The sequence below is a fragment of the Ochotona princeps genome, chromosome 26 (genome assembly GCF_030435755.1).
Source record: "Ochotona princeps isolate mOchPri1 chromosome 26, mOchPri1.hap1, whole genome shotgun sequence".
Classification (NCBI taxonomy): domain Eukaryota; kingdom Metazoa; phylum Chordata; class Mammalia; order Lagomorpha; family Ochotonidae; genus Ochotona; species Ochotona princeps.
In genome coordinates, this window is record NC_080857.1 from 15,682,830 (window position 1) to 15,705,516 (window position 22,687).

Here is a 22,687-nt window from a genome sequence, read left to right on the forward strand (position 1 = left end):
AGAACACGAACTATCACCCCATATGGGATGCCAGAACTAGCAAGAGGATTAGCTCACAAGAACACCACACTAGCCCTTCAACTATCTATTTTTTCTTTTCTGTTTCTCTGAGCATGGACACCTGCCAGTCTTACTGCCCTTGCACCAGCCATGCCCACTGCTAATTCTTTGTGAATTAGGTCCTCCATGACTGTGGAGGGAATCTAGGCAAAGCAATGATAGGATCAGAATTTACAGAGCATAGGGAAAAACCTATTGCTGATTGGTTCTGATAAATTCCACCAAATTCCCAGGACTAGAATAAACTAGTAAAGGAATTTCAACCATGAGTTGAGGAAAAGAATGTGTCCTAATCTATAGATCTTTTATTTTGAGTGGCTCCTCATGTCTGTTACTCAGAACAGGATAGCCACTGGATAAGAATGGAGCGTAAGCAGGAGAATGCCTCAGAAACATTTTCTAAAAACCAGTCAGCTGCTTTGGGAAATGTGTCCCTTCTCTTCAGACTCAAATAACTAGTAAGAAAAACAAAACAAAACAAGACAACAAACAAACAAAAGTATTAAGTTCATTCTATACTGCACATTTACTACATGGAAATTATTTGGGTCTTAAAAAGGAAGAAAAGGCCTCTGTATTTGTCTCTGCTGTTACCAAGAAAGCTGACTATGCCACTGAAAGACTGATTAAACACAAAAAGTATCTCAGCAATTCTTGAAGATGGGAACATGGACAGGGGCTTGCGATAAAGATTCCACTACTCCCAATGCTGATTGCTGTTCATTTCTACTGTGTTTTTTCCCCTCACTCTTAGGGTGCTTGTGTTGGTACGGCAAAGGATTTTTCTACCGTGGATTAAGAACCAACAGGTTACAGCTTTCAAAGACATTCCTGTCAATGACATACATAGACTGTGAGTGTCAAGGCTTTCAGCCGCGGATATATGCTCCAATCACCAAGGAAAGCATTATAGTAAGAACTGAGATTTTCAGAATGGTTTGGAAAGACCCAATCCCCTTAATGCACAGTCTCTACCAGATGCTAATTGCCAGGAAGGACTCTGGGTGCCAAGTAAGATTGTATGAGATGACATTATCTATGTCACTTCCCTGTGTTTCCATCATGTTATAATATTTTATCCCTGAATCATTAACTCACAAATTAGATGAAGTTTGTATTTTCAGTCTCTTCTGGAAAATTCATAACCCATTTGAAACACTAAGATAACAATGTATGAAGTATTACTGACAATAGACAACTCCCAGTAGGAGGCAGGTCAACCATCTCAGAACTGCCCTCAAAATGTGTGATACTTGACTAAAGGCATTTGTATTTCTCTTCTCTTTTTTTCAACTAATTACAATTTTAAAGGAAGGGACAAAATAAAGCAAAACTACAAAAAAACTACAGTTGCATAAACTGATAAAATCAAACCACTTTGTATAAATCACAGAACTAATTAAAATGGGATAGAATCATATATTTACATACAGAAGGAGAAGGAAGGAGCTGGAGGAAAAAGGAGGTCAAATTCCAAACTCAGAATTCCCAGGCAACACCAAACTCCGTTGATATTTGCAATGTAGCCAATCCAGAATTTCATGGCATCAATTTCTGCTTTAAGAACCTGTCATTGGGCCCAGCATGATAGGCTAGTGGCTAAATCCTTGTCCTGTACTTCAGGGATCCCATATGAGCACTTGTTCATGTCCTGGCTAATCCACTTCCCTTCCAGTTCCCTGCTTGTGGCCTGGGAAAGCAGTACAGGATAGCCTAAAGCCTTGGGATCCTATATCCGCATGGAGGAAGTTCCTGCTTTCCTGGCTTTGCATTGGCTCAGCCACTTGGGGAGTGAACCAGCAGACACAAGATTTTTCTCTCTGTATATCTGCCAAACAAACAAACAAACAAACAAATAAACAGATAAATAAATAAATAAATAAATAAATAAGGTTTTTTTTAAAGAATGTCACTTTTTCATGTTCTTCAGTCATACAGAATACAACCAATTCACTTGGACATGTGTTATAACCATGTTGTGAGACAGAAATCAATATTTTTATGGTAATCATATTCCATTGAGCAAAGACCATATCTTGAAATGTTTCACTTTTCTATCATACAAGATCACTTTGGATAAAATTTCAGTGCCTGCATATTTGTGGGACAGTCTGGGGATACTGTATTCTACAAGTCTTCCTACTTTGATAGTAATATCCTATCATTTTTCTTTCAGGGTTTGAAACAATTTACTTGTGAATCTGTATTTCTAAAAGTTCTTCCTGGAAGTAAGTTTTATTCATAAATTCAACTTCTTTGATGGATATTCTATTTCTTCCTCTGACAGCTTTCCTTGTCAAACACCATTTTTTACCACTTTATAGATCTTAATATCCTTATAACCCTTTAACTCCATCTATTTTTCTCCTAAACTTAAACAAATCTCTCTCTCTCTCTCTCTCTCTCTCTCTCTCTCTCTCTCTCTCTCTCATCTCTATCTATCTGAAAGACAGAGATAAAGAGAACCTCCATCTAATGATTCCCTCTCCAAATAACCAGGCCAGACTAGGCCAAAGCCAGAAGCCCAGAGCTCAATTTTATTCTCACACTTGAGTGGTGGGAATCCTAATACACATAGTGTCACCTGATGCCTCCCAGGGTGCACTAGCAGAAAGCTCTAATCAGAAGCAGAGACCAAATTTGAGCTCAAGCAAACCAGTATGGGATATGGCACCCCAGGCAGTATCTCAACTACCGTGCCAAATACCTACACCAGATTGTCCTGCTTTGTTTATTTGTATTTTGTTAACTCTACATATGCAGGATCTTCAACAAAATTAATGGAAAATGCATAACAGGAAACACTAATGTATGAGTTGCAAAATCATTTGCAACAAAATTGACTTGATCGTTTTAGTAACTTCTGATGCATCCTTTTATGTCTGAAATCCTATTCTAACTTCTGCACCATCAAAAATTATTGAGCCTCACACATTACATTTCTATTTATTTCTTCTTGCACTTCCATGCTTTCATTTGGGACCATTTTTCGCCTGCCCAGAGAATTTTCTTTAACATTATATTTACAGAAAAATACCAGATATTATGCAGCCCTCTATTTTGCATGCCATAAAATATCTTTTTTAAATTTTTGAAGATCTATAATTCTTACAGATGAATTCTTTTCTTTAGCATTCTGAAGATGTTATCCTTCTGTCTTTTTGTAAAGACTTTAAGTCTTTCTGTTGCTTCTGTGAATGTCATCCCCAGGACATTAGCAACCAGCCTCAAAGGAGGCTACATGCAAAAGATGGATGCATTTTGGACTGGTTTTTGTGGCACAGCAGGTAAAATCACTGACTATGACACCCTCACCGCATATGGACAATGGTTTGTGTCCTTGCAATCTAATGGCCTTGGGAAAGCAGCCAAGGATGCTCTTCGTGCCGCAGGATGCTCCTTCCAAAAACATGGCAGTCCTGAAAGAAGCTCCTGACCCTGTCCTCTGCTTTTTCTATCCCTGTGTTCTACCCCTATGTAAACTCTGGCACAAGTGCTTATACACACACAGGGTTATTCTCTATAGTCCTCTTGTAAAACTAACAACCGGAAGCCTCCTAAATACCTAGCCACAGTAGAAAGACAAGAGTATATGGAAGACCATAAACAATAGCAAATAAAAACATGAATGAGTGAGATCACTACACTCAAATCTTGAAAATTATACATATGTATATATATTTACACATATATGTATATGTCAAATACTACTTATATCAACTTTAAATGCCCAAAGTATAACACATATAGACAAAAGTATAACATGTAAAGACAAAACAAAAACACTGAGGATACATTTTTAAAACAGGAACTATCAAGGTACACAACAATTCTAGGATAGTTGTTTCCTGTAAAACAAAATCTTCCTTGATACTATCAATCAATCTATGTGAGCTGGCAAAATAATACGGTGTATTTTCCCCTATAATTTCCCTAGGGCTGGCTCAAAGCTCCTCTGGTAACCATAGCTTCAAGCTTTATAATCGTCCCAAGAAAAAATTAAACCAAGGATCCTAGCGAGCTCCTCTAGGAGACTAAAACCTTTAACATGCAAATGACAACATCAGTGGAAACAAGTTGGGCCAAGAATGCTCCTGGACCCCACACTTGGCTTTTATTAGTTCTGTCTTTCAGTGACTCGCTGGTGTGCCACAAGCTCTAACTCTCAGGAAAATCATCTCCCAAGCATTCTCATTCAGAGACTTTAGAAAGAGACTTCCATATTCCTCATCCCTTGATCTATGTTTTTTTTCTCACAAGTTTTGGTTACCATAAGATAATCCTTGAGCTGACTCTCACATGGAAGATTCTTCCTTTATTCCAGTGCTAGAAGGTCCACTGGGAAAAACAGGGGAGGTACAAGAAAAATGACTCTCAATTTTGCCTCTCACAGAGGTCTTAAGTCAGCTGACAGGACAAAACCAGAAAGAACATTATGGCTCTCTTTGGGACATGATACACTATACAATGAATAAGTGTTTCTCGGGTACCACCCACTTGGCTGCCAATCTGATTGTTCATCATCCTACGCTGAGCACTTGCTGTGTGAAGAACACACTGGTACCTTCATGTTCCCTCTTTCACTCAAAAATTCTTGGAATACATTTGACATCTCAAATAGTCTGTGCTGTCCCTAAGTATAGGAAGTCTTCTCCTTTTTTTGCAATGGGAAATCGTGAAGATTGAGGGATGTTTTCTATAGATATTTCCAACAAAGATATTAAATTTATATCCTTACAGCAAGGGCCACTTTTATCTTGATTCAAGTAAAGCTTTAATGGGACCTGGAAGACGGAAAAGTTGTCGGTGTAGAGCTGCCAACTCACCTGCCTCCCCATTCCACTTTCCCCTAACAGCCTATAAATATTGGGATGTTTTTACTGTGGGGACCAATTAAAGAACTTTTACCCACCACACTTACTGCTAATGGATCAGCACTGAAACCACCACTTATTCTGCCCCAGCCACATAAACACTCGCACTGTGGTGAGAAATGCTAATCTTCACCAAAATTACCTGGACACATGCCCTAGGCATGAAAAACTTGATTTGCCCTTATTAGCACTAGCCATGATTTATTTGAAGAGACAACTGAAATAATGATTTTCCTATCTTTGAGATGCTAAAGGTCTTTCAATTTTGTGATACATTTCACTATGCTTGGAGTATGGTGCATTAGGCCAGGACTCCTGGATTTCAGAAATTTACCTTACAATTTTTACCAAAAAAATATATATATATATATCAATCAAGGCTAACAAATGTATTCAAAGTCCTAAAGACCAAACAGCTATCTCCCTAAATAAGCAAATAGCTCTGTAAGAGGCTCTGACTGCATCAGGCCAACTCCTGCCTTGTATAATCCTGATGTCAACAGAGCACACTTTGAGAAAAGCACAATGGCCCTGAGCTCCCTCATTCCTAAACCTGTCCCAACAAGGACTGGAGGCCCAAGAGCTGACTCTGCCCCAGTTCCTGGTAGAAGCATGTTAACTTTGCACACTGAAAAGGCACTCATAAGTTGTACAATCCTAGGTTCCCACTGGGTGGCAGCTACTTCTGCTCTGTCACATTGACCAAACAAGCCTGGATTTGAGGATCATTGTCTTGAATGTACTGCCTCATGCGCAACTCAGAAGTCCTAGGAACTTCTAGCTGTCAGACTGGGCCATGACCAGTCATCCTCAAATTCATATGCTTCCTCAAATCCATATACTAAAGCCTCAACCCCCAATGTGATGATTTTGGGGGATGGGACATTGGGAAAGCCAGTAGGAAGTAAGTATGGAATTTTCAAGAATGGGAATCAGTGACCTTATGAAAAGAGATACAAGACAGATTATCTCTGCCCTCCACCTTGGGAAGATACAATAAGAATGCCATCTGCAAACAAGAATATGAGCTTTCACCAAATGCCAGCTTTACCAATGACCCGATACTGGACCTTCCACCATGCAGAACAATGAGGTATGTGTGCTTGCTATGGAAGCAATCTATTCTAAGGTATGTTAAGGTCACCTTCTCTGGCAGATACCTGGGACTCTGATCATTCTTTTAGCACCCACATCCTCACCTTGACATGTCTCTTGGAATCACACATACCCTCAAATGAATCCTAACAACCTCTAAGTACCTAATTCTAAGAGCCTTTGCAAAAGATCCCAAAGAATGAGTCTTGTACATCCAGGATTTACTTGTGGTCTAAGTTGTTACTGCCAATTCCAATACCTGAATCTACTAACATAACCAGCAGTGAGGATTTCAGGCCACAAGATTTAACCTGCAGCAAATTCACATTTTCATTTGGATAATGTATATTCTACTACATTTTATGTCAATAAGCCATAATGTAGTAATTAACCACTGAACACATTTGTTGATAAGCTATTCATGAAAGAGAAATCTGACAAATAGTGGTGTTATCAGAGTCCACAATTATTAAATCTGTTTCAGACAGATTAAGAGCTGGCAAAAATCACAAAGGTCATTCTCAATGACATTTTGTGTGAGCAACCTTTGGATACGAAAATAACTTAATTAACTTTTAAATAAAGGTTTCCTTTTAACCCCAAATTTATTTCATAAGCCCTTGCAATGAAGCAAGCATTAGCTCCATCTCTTTGGTTTGTTTACCTTACACCAGAACAAATTTATTTATTCAGATGGGAAGTATATATTTTTCTAATCTGTATTCTCCAAGAGAACTGTGGGTCTGGTCAATTCTCATCAATAGTAATCCAACAGTCTTCCCATTTAAGTATGATCATTCCCAGCCATCTTGGAGGGTGTGCCCACAACTCACTTTTCCCTAGATCTTGAATCTCTCATCAGCAATATTAATGCAGGGCAGCCTCAAAGCACATAGTCTCACCTGCCTCAGTTGCACAAATCCAATGGCCAATGCTAATCAATTCAGCAAGGACTGTGTGGTAGCCATGGCAACTGGCCTGAGGCTAATATTTTGGTCACTTTTTTGGTTTTTTAGCCTTTATCTTTGTTCTTGTATTAAACAGTAGCTTGGTTGAGTTCTCTCTAGAGCCACTTGGAAGACATGGTGCACATGAATATTCACAATGTGCCCATGCATGCCAGTCTCTCCTTTCCTATATGTCTTTGGTTTGAACTGCCAGGCATCAGTGATCATACCATGTGATAATAGAATTTTGTTATATTTCTCCATGATTAAATTCTTCAAGCCTTTTGTGTCTATAAATGTTTTCTCACCAACTACGTCTTTAGCTGCTGTAAATTCTTTGTGCAATAAACATACAAAATAGATAAGAAGGCAAGCTGCTTTGAAAGGAAAAAATCCTGTCATATCACTATTGGAAATGCACAGCTTTCAACAAATACTCTGCATTCATTTGAACTCCCCAAAGTTGACATTGTCTTTTGGATACTCTTTTATGTCTTAAAGCTACATATCCAAGAGGTTTGTACTATACATATAAATTTTACTGAAATTTTACTGTTCTGCAACTGTGATATTTAAATTGCATGTAGATGCTGAGCCCCTCAAATTCACAACATTGGGAAACTTTAAGGACAGGGCTAATTGGTTAAGGGACACAAAAATACAAATTCACATTGATAGATTGCATAAAGAAATGCTTTTTAACTTTTTAGAAATTTTATAGCCACTCAAAATAAGCTTATAAAATATTTTACATCAAAGTTTCTTTCTGTACTTTTGTTTTAAATGAACACATGACAAAATGTTGAATCTTTAACTGGGATGTTGTTTCAAGTGCTGCATTTCTGATAGCTTTAGTTTCTCCACCTCTACTGATTTAAAACCAAAACAAAATAATTACCTATGGCCTGTGAATTCTTAGTTACAACAGCACTTTTAGTTCTTAACTTAATGACCCCCACCTTCATACTGATCGCTGTCAACAGCATCACTCACAAAGAAATGTCCTACTTCTCTGTTTTCATGTTATTTCTAAGTTTCTCCTCCCACCAATGTATTTTCCCTATGTCTACTCTTCTTTAAAAAAATTACTCTCAAGAGTTCTTTTAAAAAATATAAGACTCTATCTTACAATGTGCTTTCTCAAATGATTTAATCAATTCCAGTGAACTCTATTCCTTAGATTCTGGGTGCATTGATAGCTCCAGTTATCCAAACGTGACTCCAATCTGCAGATAGCAAAGCTAACTCCAACCCCAAAACAACCAGCATTTTCTTGTAAACCCATCTCTCTTCTAACATTTCTATATTGAGTTAATGTTAGCCATACCAGAAGCTGTGTCATCTACCTTCCCCTTGAATATTCAATCAGTTGATAAGTCTTACTAAATATTTCTTATCATTCTCTGTTATACCTACTCATAAAATAAAACCCCAGATCTGGTGCACGCATGTTTCCAACCTTCTCTTCTGTCCCTCTAGCAACATTGAGTTCTATTTCTCTGAATGTGTTAGCATGCATGAAGCTGGAAGGTTGCTGGCACATAGTAGGCACTCAATATATGCTGCTGCCATTTGCATTATTACTAGCATTATCAACACTGCTTCTGTCCTCTTCAATCTTCGATTTGCTCCCCATGTCCCATGCTATTTTGTATGTTTGTTTCTTTGTTGATGCTATTCACTTTCACTAGAATCACTGTTTTTCCCTAACTCTTCATTTACATAGGAAAAAAATTCCATTCATGTTCTTTTTCTTTTCAGAAACCATTTCTAACACCTCTGATTAGACTAAGCGCCTACATTATTCATGGCTGCTTGCATGTTAAAATGGCCAAATTTTGGTAGCTGTGACTGAGACCATATGGTTCACAAAATAAAAACTATTTATCTGACCCAGAGTTTCTCAGTCTTGATGCTATGAAAGGTCTGTGCTGTGCACTACAGAATGCACACCAACGCCCTCGGATGTTACCCATGAGATGCCTGCAGCATTCTTTATCTTCTTGCCACCATTTTGTTACTCTCCTCCAACCACCCCTCCTAATACAGTTTGAACAAGCCAAACAAGTCTTGGGACAGTTTCAAATATTCCCTGTAGTCATAGGGTTTCCATCTGAGAACTGCTGGCAAGTGTCTTCACAGAAAAAAAAAAAAAACTGCCCACCACTCCTACACAATAAGACATTTCAGGGTCTGGCATGGTGGTGTGTCGGGCTAATTTTCTACCCATGGTGCTAGCATTTGGGAAAAGTCTTGGCTGCTTCACTCTGATTCAGCTCCCTGATAATGTCCTAGGAAAGCAGAAGAGGATGGTTCAAGGCCTCGGGCCGCTAAGTCCATGTGGGAAACCCAGAAAAACCAGCTGGCAACTAGTTTCAGACTGACCCAGCTTTGGCCATTGCAGTCACTTGGGGAGTTAATCAATGGACGAAAGATATCTTTCTCCCTCTCTCTCTTTCTGTAACATTGAATTTCAAGTAAAGTAAATAAATCTTAAAAATTAAAAAAATATTCCATGAAAGAAACTGTGCTCAGTTCATTTTACATTCCGCCACCAGATCTGGAACATAAGAGAAGTTCATTACATCCATCATGTAAAGGTACTTGGAGGATCATAAGACATTACAAAGCAATTTAAACTTCATGAAAACTGTACTTTTGAAAGGAATGTTAGGGCATATCAAGCCAACACTCAGTTTTACAGCTGTTTTGTCTCCTTTAGAATTTTAAACACCATTCTTCAGAATCATTCCTTTAATACCTTTGAGTAAAAGTTACATTAAGAAAGGTGATCTTTGGGACTGGCACAATGACTCAATTGGCTAATCCTCTGCCGGCAATCACTTTTATCTCATATGGGTACTGGTTTGTATCCCAGATACTCCACTTCCCATCCAGCTCCCTGTTTATGGTCTGGGAATGCAATGGGGATGATCCAAAGCCGTGGGACTCTGCAACCATGTGGCAGGCCCAGAAAAAGCTCCTGGCTCCTAGCTGTTGATCAGCCCAGCTCCAGCTATTGTGGCCATTTGGGGAGTGAACCAGAGGATGAAAGACCTTTCTCTGTTTCTCTTTTAGTGTGAGATATTCTTTTCCAATAAAAAGAAAATAAATCTTTAAATAAAATGATCTTTGTCACAACTCCGTTTGTTGCCAGATTTCAGAAATATGAAATCACCATGTTCATATTTCGTATATGCATGAGTGAGATTTTCCTTGCTACATCTATAGAAAATGCAATTATTTTCTTCTGGCCAATGAGATCATTTCAATTATGGTCAAAATACAATATGGAGGAATAGCCACTTGCTTACAGTTAATTGGGAAAGTTCTTTGAAGGAAAATAAATTATGCTCTACATTCCTTAATAAACTTAAGGCATATTCAGCATTGCTGGAACTATAAAAATTTATGTCTTCGTGGGAGTTATATGCATGCCAGAAAAGCAAACAAAAACATATAAGGCAATGCAAGGAACAAATGAATGACAACAATCATCAGCATACATTAAACACTCACTGTGTGCTACCTCCGTTACAGTGTGTACTGAATCAACTTATTTGATCTTCATTTAACACTGTATGAGGTAGGTGCTACTGAGATACCCACTTTGTCGATGAAGAAACTGAATTTCCGAGAAACTAATTTGCTAGTTCAAGGCTCTCAGATAAGTAAAAAATCAAACGTGAACCTGATTGGTTGCCTCCAGAGTCTCAGTTCACATAGACTCCATTATATAAGTGTGCTTGGCATTCAGAAGTAAAAAAAGAGAAAAGTGTATTGTCATCCCAGTGGTCAGCAAAGCCAGTGCCCATGAGTTGGGTCCAGGAAAAATGGGTGAGAGTCAGCCAGAAGAGAAAAAGGTAAAAATTCTCGGCTGAGAATTCCAATGAGCAAGCTTCAGAAGCAGCAACATCTCGCCTGCTCTCTGCGCTCACATCTCCTCTTCCACTCACCTGAATTTTACTTTTCAACTATTCCTACTCTTTCTTACAATATGCATTACTTATTTATCTGAGAAAAAGGGAGACAAGCAGAGATGGGAGAGCTTTACTCCTCAAATGCCTGTATGTAAGACAGAGTTGGATCAGGCTATTAACAGGAATCAGAAACTCAGTCCCCACATCCAAATGTGGGGCACAGGCATCCAAACCACTAGCTTAACTGCCTCCTCCTCTTTTATCCTTTACCTGGGCTTAGAAAAAGAACACAAAATGTACCCTCTTTAAATTATCCAATGTGAACACAAAGAGCCACATATAACAGGATGCAGACATTCGAGGAAAGGCAGAAAGAATGGCAACCTCACAAGGCAAGGTGTGCAGCAGAGGTCAGAGCAAAGGATGAAGGATGGCGAGGACATGAACAGACATGAACATCACAAAGGACTTTCCAGCGTGATTCTGTGACTGTGTAGATGAGGGAGAGGAGAGAGAGGAGGATAGTTGGTAAGATCAACGCTCACTCAGTAGTGATGACAGGATCACCTAATTCAAACCTCCCAGAGTATAGATGACCACATGCATCACATTGCCCACTTCCCTCTCAAAAGGATGAAAGATTTCTTATCTTCCCTCTTCTGAAACCTCATGTCCATTTGATTTTATCTCCTTCTTTATCACCTCCTAGAAAGAGGCATTCCTTCCCCTCTCTAGGGGAATAAATCAAGGGAGGGGTTTTGTGTAAGGATAGAGTGGAGAGCTTGTGTTTACTGTATTTGAAGAGGAGACCAAAAGGCAGGTTATGGTGCAAGAGAGAAGTAACAGAGACCTGCTAGACCACAAGACACATCTGTATCGAGAACAAATCTGATGACAAAGGAGACGCTTGCATGGATACTTCCCCTACTCACGAGTAGGCAATACGTGAAACACTGTTGAGAGCATGAGTATTCACAGCAACTGAACTCTAAATCAATAACTCGATCACTATTATCCATCAATATTCATAAATGTATTGAAAAATATTTCCAGATATTCATGTCCCAGACCTGCGTTTAACTCTAAGTGTGATAATCTATCTAAAGCCAGATTTTTGCCTCCTAGAAGGTAATTTATGGAGATAACCTGTGAACACATATCATTAAGACATCATGTGATTGGGGATTTTTAATAACAAGTAGAAATAAAGTTATGAATTAAGGACTGTAGAAGTATATGAGAAACGGTGTTTAAAATGAGTTGGGTAAGGCAAACAAAAAAAACAATTCTACTAATGTCTGAAAGACATTAAAATGTAGAGTTTAGATGTAAATGAAGAGGATTTAGCAGCAGTGATGAGAAAAAGATAAGAAGCCTATGCAGTTCCTTTAAGAAGTTTCCCAAAGAAAGGAATACACTCAGGTGTAAATTAAACAGGAGAAAAGACTTAGAAAATGATTTTGTACTTCTTTAGCTAAGGCGATGGAATGAATATGAAAAGAAGATGGAAGATATTGAAGATACGGGGGGGGGGGTGTTGTGGTTTTGAAAGGAGATAAATCTCAAAATAGGAAAAGGGATTTACATATTAAGTATTTTGAACTGTTCTGAGAAAAAATAGATCAACTTATTTTGATGCAAAATTCTAATATATGCATACATTTTCATAACAGATATATTCTATGACTCTTTGAAGACCCGTTGTATGCACAGATTTCAAAATTTTTTCACCAGCGGCTGGTCCTGTGGCATAACCCAGGAAACTGACATCCCAAATGGGTGCTGGTTTGAATCAGTTCTGATCCAGTCCTCTGCTTCATGCTGTTGACAAAGCAATGGATAATAATTTTATGGAGTGTCAAAGGGATAAACAAAGAGAGGAATCTTTCATCCTCAGGGTCACTCCCCAAATGGCCAGAATGTTCTGGGCTGGTCTAGGATGAAAGCAGGAGCTCAAGTACTTGGGTCTTCACCTGCTCTATGTCAGGCACCTCAGCAGGGAGCTAGATCAGAAGCAGAGCAGCTGGGGACCAAATCTGCAGCGCCCTGTGGGATGTTGACACTGCAAGCTGCAGCTTAAACTGCTGGCCCCAGAATAAATTTAGCTTTAACTTTTATCACCATGGGGTTTTTTTTCCCCCCACAGGAGGTGTATATTTACACCGAAACAGGGGGTGTGATCATTCTTTTAGAAGAAAAGTAGTACTACGTACTTCTAAACGTAAGTCAGAAAGCATAAGGGAGAGAAGTTTAGCAAAAAAAGAATGGTTTTTATTTTCTCCAAGTATGAAATAGATTGCTTGCTGAAATGGCCCAATGAGGACACGGCTGAGGGAGAACGGGAGGGAAGGAGTTTTTTCAATTGATAATTGGTGTGTGATGTAACTCCTCTATGCTGCATTTCACTGACTAGTGAAGCGAAAATTTTGCCTTTTTATCTCTTTTGAAATCTATACAGAAACTAGCTATGGCACACTGTTGACATGGAGGATGAAATGCAAGCTTACAAAGACACCATAACACTAATTTAATAGTCATTTTTGTACTTGTAAAACAATTTTTGAAAACATTAGCTAATTAATTAGCTCAATAATTGTTTTATCCCTGTAGGTGTATCTATGCAAGGACTAGTTCTTTTTTTTTTTTTCTTTAAATCTCCTTTGAGGCATTTAAAGACACAATGGATTTTGTCTCAATGGGAATGTTGTGGTACATTACATTTGCTGTAAATAAGTGTTATTTTTAGAAAGCAATGAGTTCCACTGAATTTATACTGAAGAGGGAAAAAAAAATCACACAGCTAAATGAAAGGCTCCTAAAATCAGACTGAAAATCACAGAAAGTCTAGAAAGTAGACATTCTTCATTTGGATTTCTGACGGATTCAGTGGCAAATAGATCCAATTTCAAAGGAAAGCAAGGATGTGCTGTACATCTCAAGACAGAAGCATTCCACTGCTTGGCATTTATACCAAGACAACTACTGTCTTTTCAAGGCTCGATAATGAAAGTCATTCCTCCGTTAACAGGTTGAGCAATATCAATTTACCCAGAGTGGGAAATCAAGCAAAAACTGCCTTCCTCTCAGAGCAATCAAAGGCAAGGTGAAAGAAATAGGTAATTGTACCAGACCTCCCAGTAGGATATTTTTGCCTGATTAAATGACATTTGCAATAAAGTATAGCTTCTAACTGGTAGTAAGAGAATATTCTCTAGTGTGGGTTTAACTACACAGACACCAACTTTTTCCTTGACCACCAAATCTTATTATTGGTAGACACGGTAGTAGGATTCAGGATGCTGGTGGTATTTACCACTCTGTGCCAATGCTTAGACTTTCCGAAATATTCAAGACACTCACTGTTTTCAAATTCAAAATAACAACAACAGAATCCACCTCATAAGCTTTAGTGACAATTAAATCAGGGAATAACCATAATGCATGTAACACCACTGAGACACACATATCTATTGCATTCACATTGTTAATTGTTCAATAATTTTCATAACTGTTGCAGTGGTGATGATCATAATTTCAGTGGTTGTGATGGTTTTGAGTTATCAAGTGAGTCTCTGTGGGACATACTAGAACACTTCAGCAAGACTGTGAAAGATGGAGTTAGAAAGACAAGCTTATTTTGGCTGAAACAAAAATTTTGAAGTTCAGGCACGGTGTGGTAACCTAGTGGCTAGATTCCTCGCCTTGCGCGTGCTGGGATCTCTTATGGGTGGCAGTTCTAATCCTGGAAGCCCCGCTTCCCATCCAGCCCCCTGCTTGTGGCCTGGGAAAGCAGTAAAGGATGATCCAAAGCCTTGGGACCCTGCACCCACATGGGAGACTCAGAAGAAGCTCCTGGCTTCTGATTTTGCTCTAGCCAATGCAGCCTCTTGGGGAGTAAATCAACAGATGGAAGATCTTCCTCTCTGTCTTTCTTCCTCTCTGTATATCTGTGTTTCTAATAAAAATAAGTAAGTCTTTAAAAGAAAATCTAATGAGTAATTTCTACAATACTTTCAAAGGAGGTCTCTGCAATAGTGTGTATTTTGCTTAGCATGGATTATTATCATCATCTTACAGGTCAGAACTTAGGTATCTGAAGATGTACTATAATTTTCAAATTCACATTAGAACTGGAGCTGCTAGGTAAGTTCCCATGGGTTCCCATTTGTTAATTTTTCTAACAATCTTATATTGGACTCTTCCAACCTCTGCAGTTTTTCAACTGCAGAAACAACAAAAAGCAGTAAGTGATTACTTGGCCAGATTGAATTGATTCCGTTTCAACTGATAAACTGTAAAACTCATAAATAATAACTATGATTTTATATAGTCTTTAATATTTTATAAATCACGTCCATGTGCAAATATTATTTTCTCCATAGGTAAAAATGCTTAAAAAGTAGTGTTACTTCTTTGAACAGGTGAAAACCTGAGTCTCAGAGTTGTCAAGTGATTTGATTAATATCAGTCATTTGCAAAGAATAAATCAAAAGAGGACTCAAATCCAAACTTCGTACTTCTAAAGCCCACCTGCTTCTCATGCCTTATGGTCCTTATTTGGTCTTGGCTAACCCTGAAACTTGGCAGCACTCTTAAAGTTACAGAAAAGGAAATTTTTAGTTGCAGTGTCATGCCCTAATTTACCTGCATGCTAATATAAGTGCTTTCATGAGCTGAGAACTGAGGAAGATGATCAAAACAAGAGCTTCAACAAATAAATGATCAGGGAACTGAATAAGGCGGGGGGAGGGTGAATGCAGGCAAGGGTCAGGGCAGGATAGGACAGTGTGGAAGAAGTGAGAGGACAATGCAAAAAAAAATTAGAAGAGAAATTAAGTGATAGATTTTAAGAGTCCCCTGGTAATGCTCAATGCTAATGTGACTAACGGTTGTTTGTTCAGCTTCTTAGGGAATGGCCCTTTCTTGTTTCAATTTGCAGTTTTGTGATGTCAGATATAATTCTTTCTGTTGTGAGTTTTACCTTTTCATACTTCCTGGCTATTTGTATCTTTTTCAATAAGTTCTTGTGATTCATTAATTGATCATCCATAAGAGATGGTTTGATTGCTTATAAACACCTGGTATTGTAAATGTCCCTTTCAACACTTGTTTTTGTTACATTTCAAAGAAAAAGAAGAAAAATTAAATGATAACATACAAGACAGCAGCAAGAGACAATGAGACACGGTAAAATAAAATGAGTACATTAGGAGAAAAAAGCAACAACAGACATTATCCCAAAGCCCGCAGGTGCCAGTAATTTGAACAAACGTATAACAATTAACAGAATTAACACAGCCTTAAATAGCTTGGCTCACCAGATGTGGACTCCTATCAGGGTTCTATAAAATGTGAAGCTATTACAGATTAAACCATTAATCATCTGTTCAGAGACTATCTCTGGCTACAAAACCCCATTCAGCTTTAAATGGCTAATCATCACAAAGGGATGTGGAATATAATATGCACAATGATGTTCAACCCAATCCTTTTTCCTTTAAATATGGGTTCCCTTCTCCAAAGCTCTTGTTTTCCTTTTTTTCCCCATCAGAGATGGAAGAAAAGAAGGATGAGATGGGCTAGTCTGTCCCAGAATCCCCATACGGCACTGGAGCTTCCCCATAAGCAAATGGAGATACCGACTCACTAGAGAAGAAACCATACATTTAGGGGAAAGAGGATGCTGTAAGAAGAATCAAATCAAACAATGCAAAATCCAACCCCAAGGGGGTTATTTGTGATGGCCTAGAGTAAACTCTGGCCCAGGGGTCATTCTGGTGGAGTCTGTTGCAAATTAGGCTTGGCTTGACTTTCCTGCATAACATGGCTTCATTCAACAATAACAGCTCAATGAGCCAAGGACAGAGGGAGGGGAAAATGTACGTCCTGAAGGGGTAGGATACTGAAAACTGAAATGGGATGAGAAGGTAGTGTTTTTCTGTAGAAACTTTAAGATCAAAGAGACTTCTCCCTGGCCCGGTGTTGACACCAACGGACCACACTGTCCATCCTGGCTCCTCAATCTCCTATAGTAATAAATGCACTGGAAGGAAGTAACAGACTAAATTGAATGCTCAAGGAATTAAGACCTGTAATAAATTATTCCAATCTGACAAATCTCCTTTCACAGCTGAAAATGACTCAGTGCCTCCCTACAACCTAAAGTCCACATGTGGGGTATAAAACAAAGCCTTTTGTAAATTTGTCCCTGTCTAGCATTTCCAAAACTCCTAATTTTTTAATTATATATTTTGAAGCTAGCAAACTGTCTGTGTAATCCTCTCTCACACAGTGATGTGCCCTTCCACATTGTCCCATCATCTTGTAGCACCATTTTCCTCTTCATCCTAGACCCCTTCTAAGCATATTCAGGTCTGATCCTGAACAAGCTGCCCACCATGGAGCCTTCCCTGAAGCTTAGGAAATGTTACATCCTTTCCCAGAGTGACACCTCAACAACTAAGTGGGCCCTATTTTGTGTATTAACTGTCTTTATTGAAACTATGTTTGCATCTCTCTCCTCCAGTAAGTATGAGGTCTATAAAGCAAGAGGTATTTATGAATCATCTCTGCATCTTAGCACATCCGTGGCCAGTTGTAGTTTTTCAGTCTTTGTCTATGGAATGAGTATTTGTGTTCCACCCAAGACTCCATGCTGAAATCCTAGTCCAGATGTGATGGTACTGGGGCATGAAGGGGGGGGGGGTGCCTTGGGATGTAATAAGGTCATGAGTGCGGAGCCTTCAGGTATTATGAGATTTGTGCCCTTAAAAAAAAAAAAAACTACAGGGAGCTCCGTGGCACTCTTTTTACTATGATGGATGGGAGAGGGACACAAGAAGACAGCAGTCTGCAAATTAGAAAAGGCCTTCACCAGAACAGCTTCCAGCACTAAGAGAAATACATCCATTGTTTGTACAGCAGCTGTTCTACAGTGTTTGGTGGCAGCACCCTCAACTACAACATGGTTGATCGCCAACTCCAGTAGTTCTGGAACTCCTGGAAGTTAGCACATCCATCAACATATTACTTCCAGGTACTTATTGAGTCATTGAGTTTTATGTCAGGGATGGTTCTAGATACTGGGAATCACTATGACCAGATAAGGCCTTTCTCTTCATGGTGCTCACATTTAAATAAATGGAGACTGACAGCACCAAATCAATGACTGGAGCCAACCAACAATGTAACAAATGAAGGCAGGCAGGAGTGCCTGCTCCTGTTACAGAGAGAACACGAGTAGGGCAAACCTCAGAGTATTGTTTCTACTGACAGTGATTTTCAAATATGCATTTGTTAACACATACTCACTTGTATTTATGAATATAAGGTACATTACAAAATCCTTAATAGTAACTATTATAGCAAAACTCCATTGTATAGTGTCATGTGGTTTAAGCTCATCATTGCTGTTGCCCATAAGAAGAATGCTACAGAGGTCTTAGCATTCTGTGATATGTACTAGAAAGCTCAGACTTCAATCGAGAAGGTTATTCCAGGACATACCTACAGGATGAAGTTTGAATTCTCAACCAGGTTTTCTGGTATTAAACTCAGTATTATTTTCATTACACTACGGCATTTATCTCAAAGCCTTTTCAGCCCTGTTCTTTCCAGACAAGGTTTCAATTCATTCTCACACAGTGTATGTCTCAAATCAGCTAACTGGGGAATTTTTGGAAGATTCAACTACTGCCAAGTCATCCCAGGAGAGTCAAGTGGCTAGTAATGCCTGAGAGCATTTATCTAAAGAATAGATTTATTCATTTAACACGTGGCTTCACTCAATAGATATTTATTGAGAAACTATTAGGTACTAAGAACTATTCTGTGAGCTAAGGATTCAATAATAACAAAAGTAAACTGAACATTAAGATATGAAAACATAAAGAGGAACCTAAAGTTGACTGAGAGCTATTTCAGTGTCTGGGCATCCCATACTGGTAATGAACATGTGCAGGGAGCCACACAGTATGAAGATAATTGAGACACTCTTGGTCATGGCATGGTTAAAGTGCCATCAAGCTAAGAGATGTTTGCACAAGTAAAATTCATTTTGACTCAATATAGGAGTAAGAGCATAGCTTTTAGGAATAAACACCTGTAGTTCCAAGATAAAACCTTTTGGTGCCACACATAAAGAAGTATCAGTGATGCGGAACAGAAATCTGACACTATCTTTTTCATGTCCCAAGTTGAAGAAGATGATGCATAACAGCTCCCTGGTCAGTTAAGAGCAACTTGGAGTTAGAGATGTCAAGAAAAGATGGAAGAAAAGTCAAGCAAAAAGTAAGGAAGAAGGGATAATAAAAATACGAAGAGATGGCTCTAAGGTTAAATTGCTGAGGTGCACTAGTGGAATTGGCAAGGAGCTCAATCCCAACACAGCTCCTAGGAAAGCAGAGGAGAAAGGTGCAAGTCCTTGGTCCCTGCACCCATGTGAGAGACCCAGAAGAAGGTTCTGGTTACTGACATCTGCCTGGCTCAACTCTGGCCATTGCAGTCATTTGGGGAGCAGACCAGCAGATGGAAGATTTTTTCTCTCTCTCTCTCTTTCTCTCTTTCTCTCTTTCTTACTCTGTTCCACTTCTCTATGTATTCGCCTTTTGTCCTTTGTCTTTCAGACAAATAAAATAAATCTTAAAAAACCAAAATGACCTTATGTTAGTGACAACTGAGACAAGCCATGCATAATAATGGAATAGAAAATGATCATTTCACTCATATCTAGTAAATAATAATCACATATCATTAAATGGATAATAATAATCACATATCATTATAATGGAGAACATCCTTAACCATTGGTTTGACAAAGATACAGCAAAGTTTTACAAAAAAATCTAAAAAAATAACTTAGGCAAATGGGAAACCTTTAAGTTCCTTAGACCATCAAGCTATGTAAAGGGATTTCAGAGAGTGCATGGATATACGGAATTCAAAGCACAAACATCACAATTTTCTCTGATTTGTGATAGCTAATATATATTGAGGATATAAAATTATTTTATTTGCTGAATGAAATTTGTATTTTTAGATTTATTATTTATACCTTTTGTCTAGATTCCTGCTTAATGGAGTTTTTTGTATTTATTGAACTCAAGTGAAGCATTAACCTTTGGATTACCAAATGAATGAAAAAATATATCATCACAAAAATTAAAACATAAGGAAAGGAAAGAAATGGAGGAGGGAGGGAGGCAGTGGAGAGAGATAGGAAGGGAAGTAGAATTATATATTTTGCATTCTAACTATGAATTATATTGAATATGTTCTCTATATGGATAAAAATGTAGTTTAAAAAGTTTATTTTTATGCAACCAAGGTTTGATATCCACTCCAGCTTTTTTATAACAAGCATTTTCCATGAACTTGTGAAGACTCCAAGCAAATGAAAATCAGAGGTGGTGATCAGAGTCAATGAAGTTCTCATTTTGCCTACTGTATCCCCAGTGTTTCAGACTTCCTCTTTCTAATTTGGTCTGCATTTAAATAAAGATTTGTGATACCATTTAAGGGACAGCTATTTTATTTTCTATTACTATTTACAGTTGTTTCTACTACTGACATTGTTTTTCAGACTTGCTTTTAATTTTAAGTGATTAGTTGGCACTTCTCTTTTCTAAATCATATTTGAAATGCTGAGAGACTGAAGAAGATTCAGAGAAACCTCTCCAATCTGCTAATTGATTTCCCCAAATACCCACTACAACAAGGCCAAGGGCAAGCTGAAGCCAGGGGCCAGAGGCTAACCTGGGTGTAGCAGGTGGGCAACAGAGACACAGCCTCCTGAACTAACACCTATTGCCTCTCATGGCACAAATCATCAGCACTGGAACTGCGAATACACTGGACCTGAAGGTATCCACTATGATAGGCAAAGTGAGTATTCCAACCAACTTCTTAACTGCTAACTCAAATTCCTGCCCCAAGTGATGCTTTTGATGGACATTTTCTGATCTTTACTTGGGTGATCTAAGTGTGAATGTATGTTTTTGTAAGTGTATATATGTGATTTTGCTTAATTTAGATTCTCATTGGCAAAGTCTTCAGAGAAATCTTCCTATTATATTGAGTCTTATTTCAAAAAGTCCAGAAATATCCTTCTAGATTAACAGATTTCCAATATTTGAAAGGTTACTCCATCACCTAAAAACATGTAATCGAGAACGGGTTCAAAATAATTGTGGGCACAAAAAGACAGTGATTAAGGCCACCCCTAAGTCTAATCCAACAGAAATTCCACACTCAAGGTCATCACACTTCAAAACTGGATGAGCACCCCACGGTAAGCAATGCCTCATCACCTCTGTGGCAATGGCTATGGTACAGCCTTTTACTGCTGGAAGTACAATGGCAACAGCACATTGTTTAACAGTGCTTAGGAGGTTTTCTGGACTCATTAGACATTTACACCTTTATTTTACTCAGCTGGGAGTAAATTCCAGGGAAGAGATGCTCTCTACTGACCAAGTCCATCCAACAGAATCCCTGAAGCCAACTCAAGCGCAGGGAATAGCTAACAGAGAAGCAGAAGAACTCTGCATTTGTCCTTCAGATTAAGAGCAGTAGGAAGCAGTACAAAACAACACAGTTGAATTTTCCCTATTTTGTAATGTCTTTGCTTCCAATCCTGCCTCTCACTTCACACACAGTTTATGGCAACACAGCCCATCTAAAACGGTACTTCTGCTCTCAAATTGACTTTCATCTAAAATTTATCTGTTTCCTCTCTTCAATCAGAGCATTCAGTCTGTGGCACTGAATACATGGTGCTTGATACTATAATTATTCACTTTCTGAGCTCATCTCTCTTCCTACATTATAAGGTTTTTGAACATAGAGACCATGGCTTACAAAGAGCCACCTTTGATGACAGCACAAAATAAAATTGTGCTCGATGATTATTTGACAAACCAATCCATGCAACAAATACTTTCTTTGCAGACCTACTATGAGCCTAACATAACATATAGCTCCTTTCCTGACACGGTTCATGATCCAGTGACAGACAGGAAAGAATGCATGTGTAAAGCCACCTCATATATAACTGATGTTTCACAAATCTCAAATAACTATAATAAGAATAAAACATGTGCCCTGGGAGAAAGCTCCAAAGATGTCATAAGAAATTTTTATCTGCAAGAAGGACTACTGCTAGCTTCCCCCAGGAATCCCCTTTGGGAAATATTGTAGATATCTTAGGCAATCAAGCTTAGCTTAGATTAAGCAAAATGTACAGTGCATTTCTCCATTGACACTGTGTTCTGAAAGGAATCTACTAAATCAAGTCTGATTCTTTTTGCCTCAACAATTGACCTTAGAGGTCGAACTTACACTTGACTCAAGCTCCTTTTGCTCTCAGATAGAGGTTTCAACACATCAGCTATGACAGTAACAAATGAGTAATGGCAAAATCTTACCACTTTCTCACAGCTATAGACTCAAGGAAGGAAAAAAAAAAAGAAAGAAAGAAAAACAAACTTCTGAGCCTCTATGTTACATTCTGAAAATTTTCCTTCATCATAAATAATGATAGTCTTAGGAAACTGGGCTTGGCAAAGGTAAAATAATACATATGTTATATTTAAGACAAAGCACACACCTACAAATTGAACCATTTTTAGCTAGAAGTTCCCTACTTGCTCAAATTAAATGCACAGCATCAAGATTTATACATTTCAAAGTCTTCTCATCAGTGTTATTACAGTCAATTTTTAAATCACAACTACCTGTGGGATAAAAGTTTTCATTACCTAAGTGATCAATGCAGTCACAGAGTTCTCAAGTG

At 38.4% G+C, this 22,687-nt stretch overlaps 1 protein-coding gene across 6 annotated transcripts in view; it reads right to left on the bottom strand.

The window, feature by feature from the left end:
- The window catches only part of NRXN3 (neurexin 3), a 1,344,948-nt gene that overhangs the window by 966,267 nt on the left and 355,994 nt on the right, over positions 1–22,687 (bottom strand). The window lies entirely within an intron of this gene.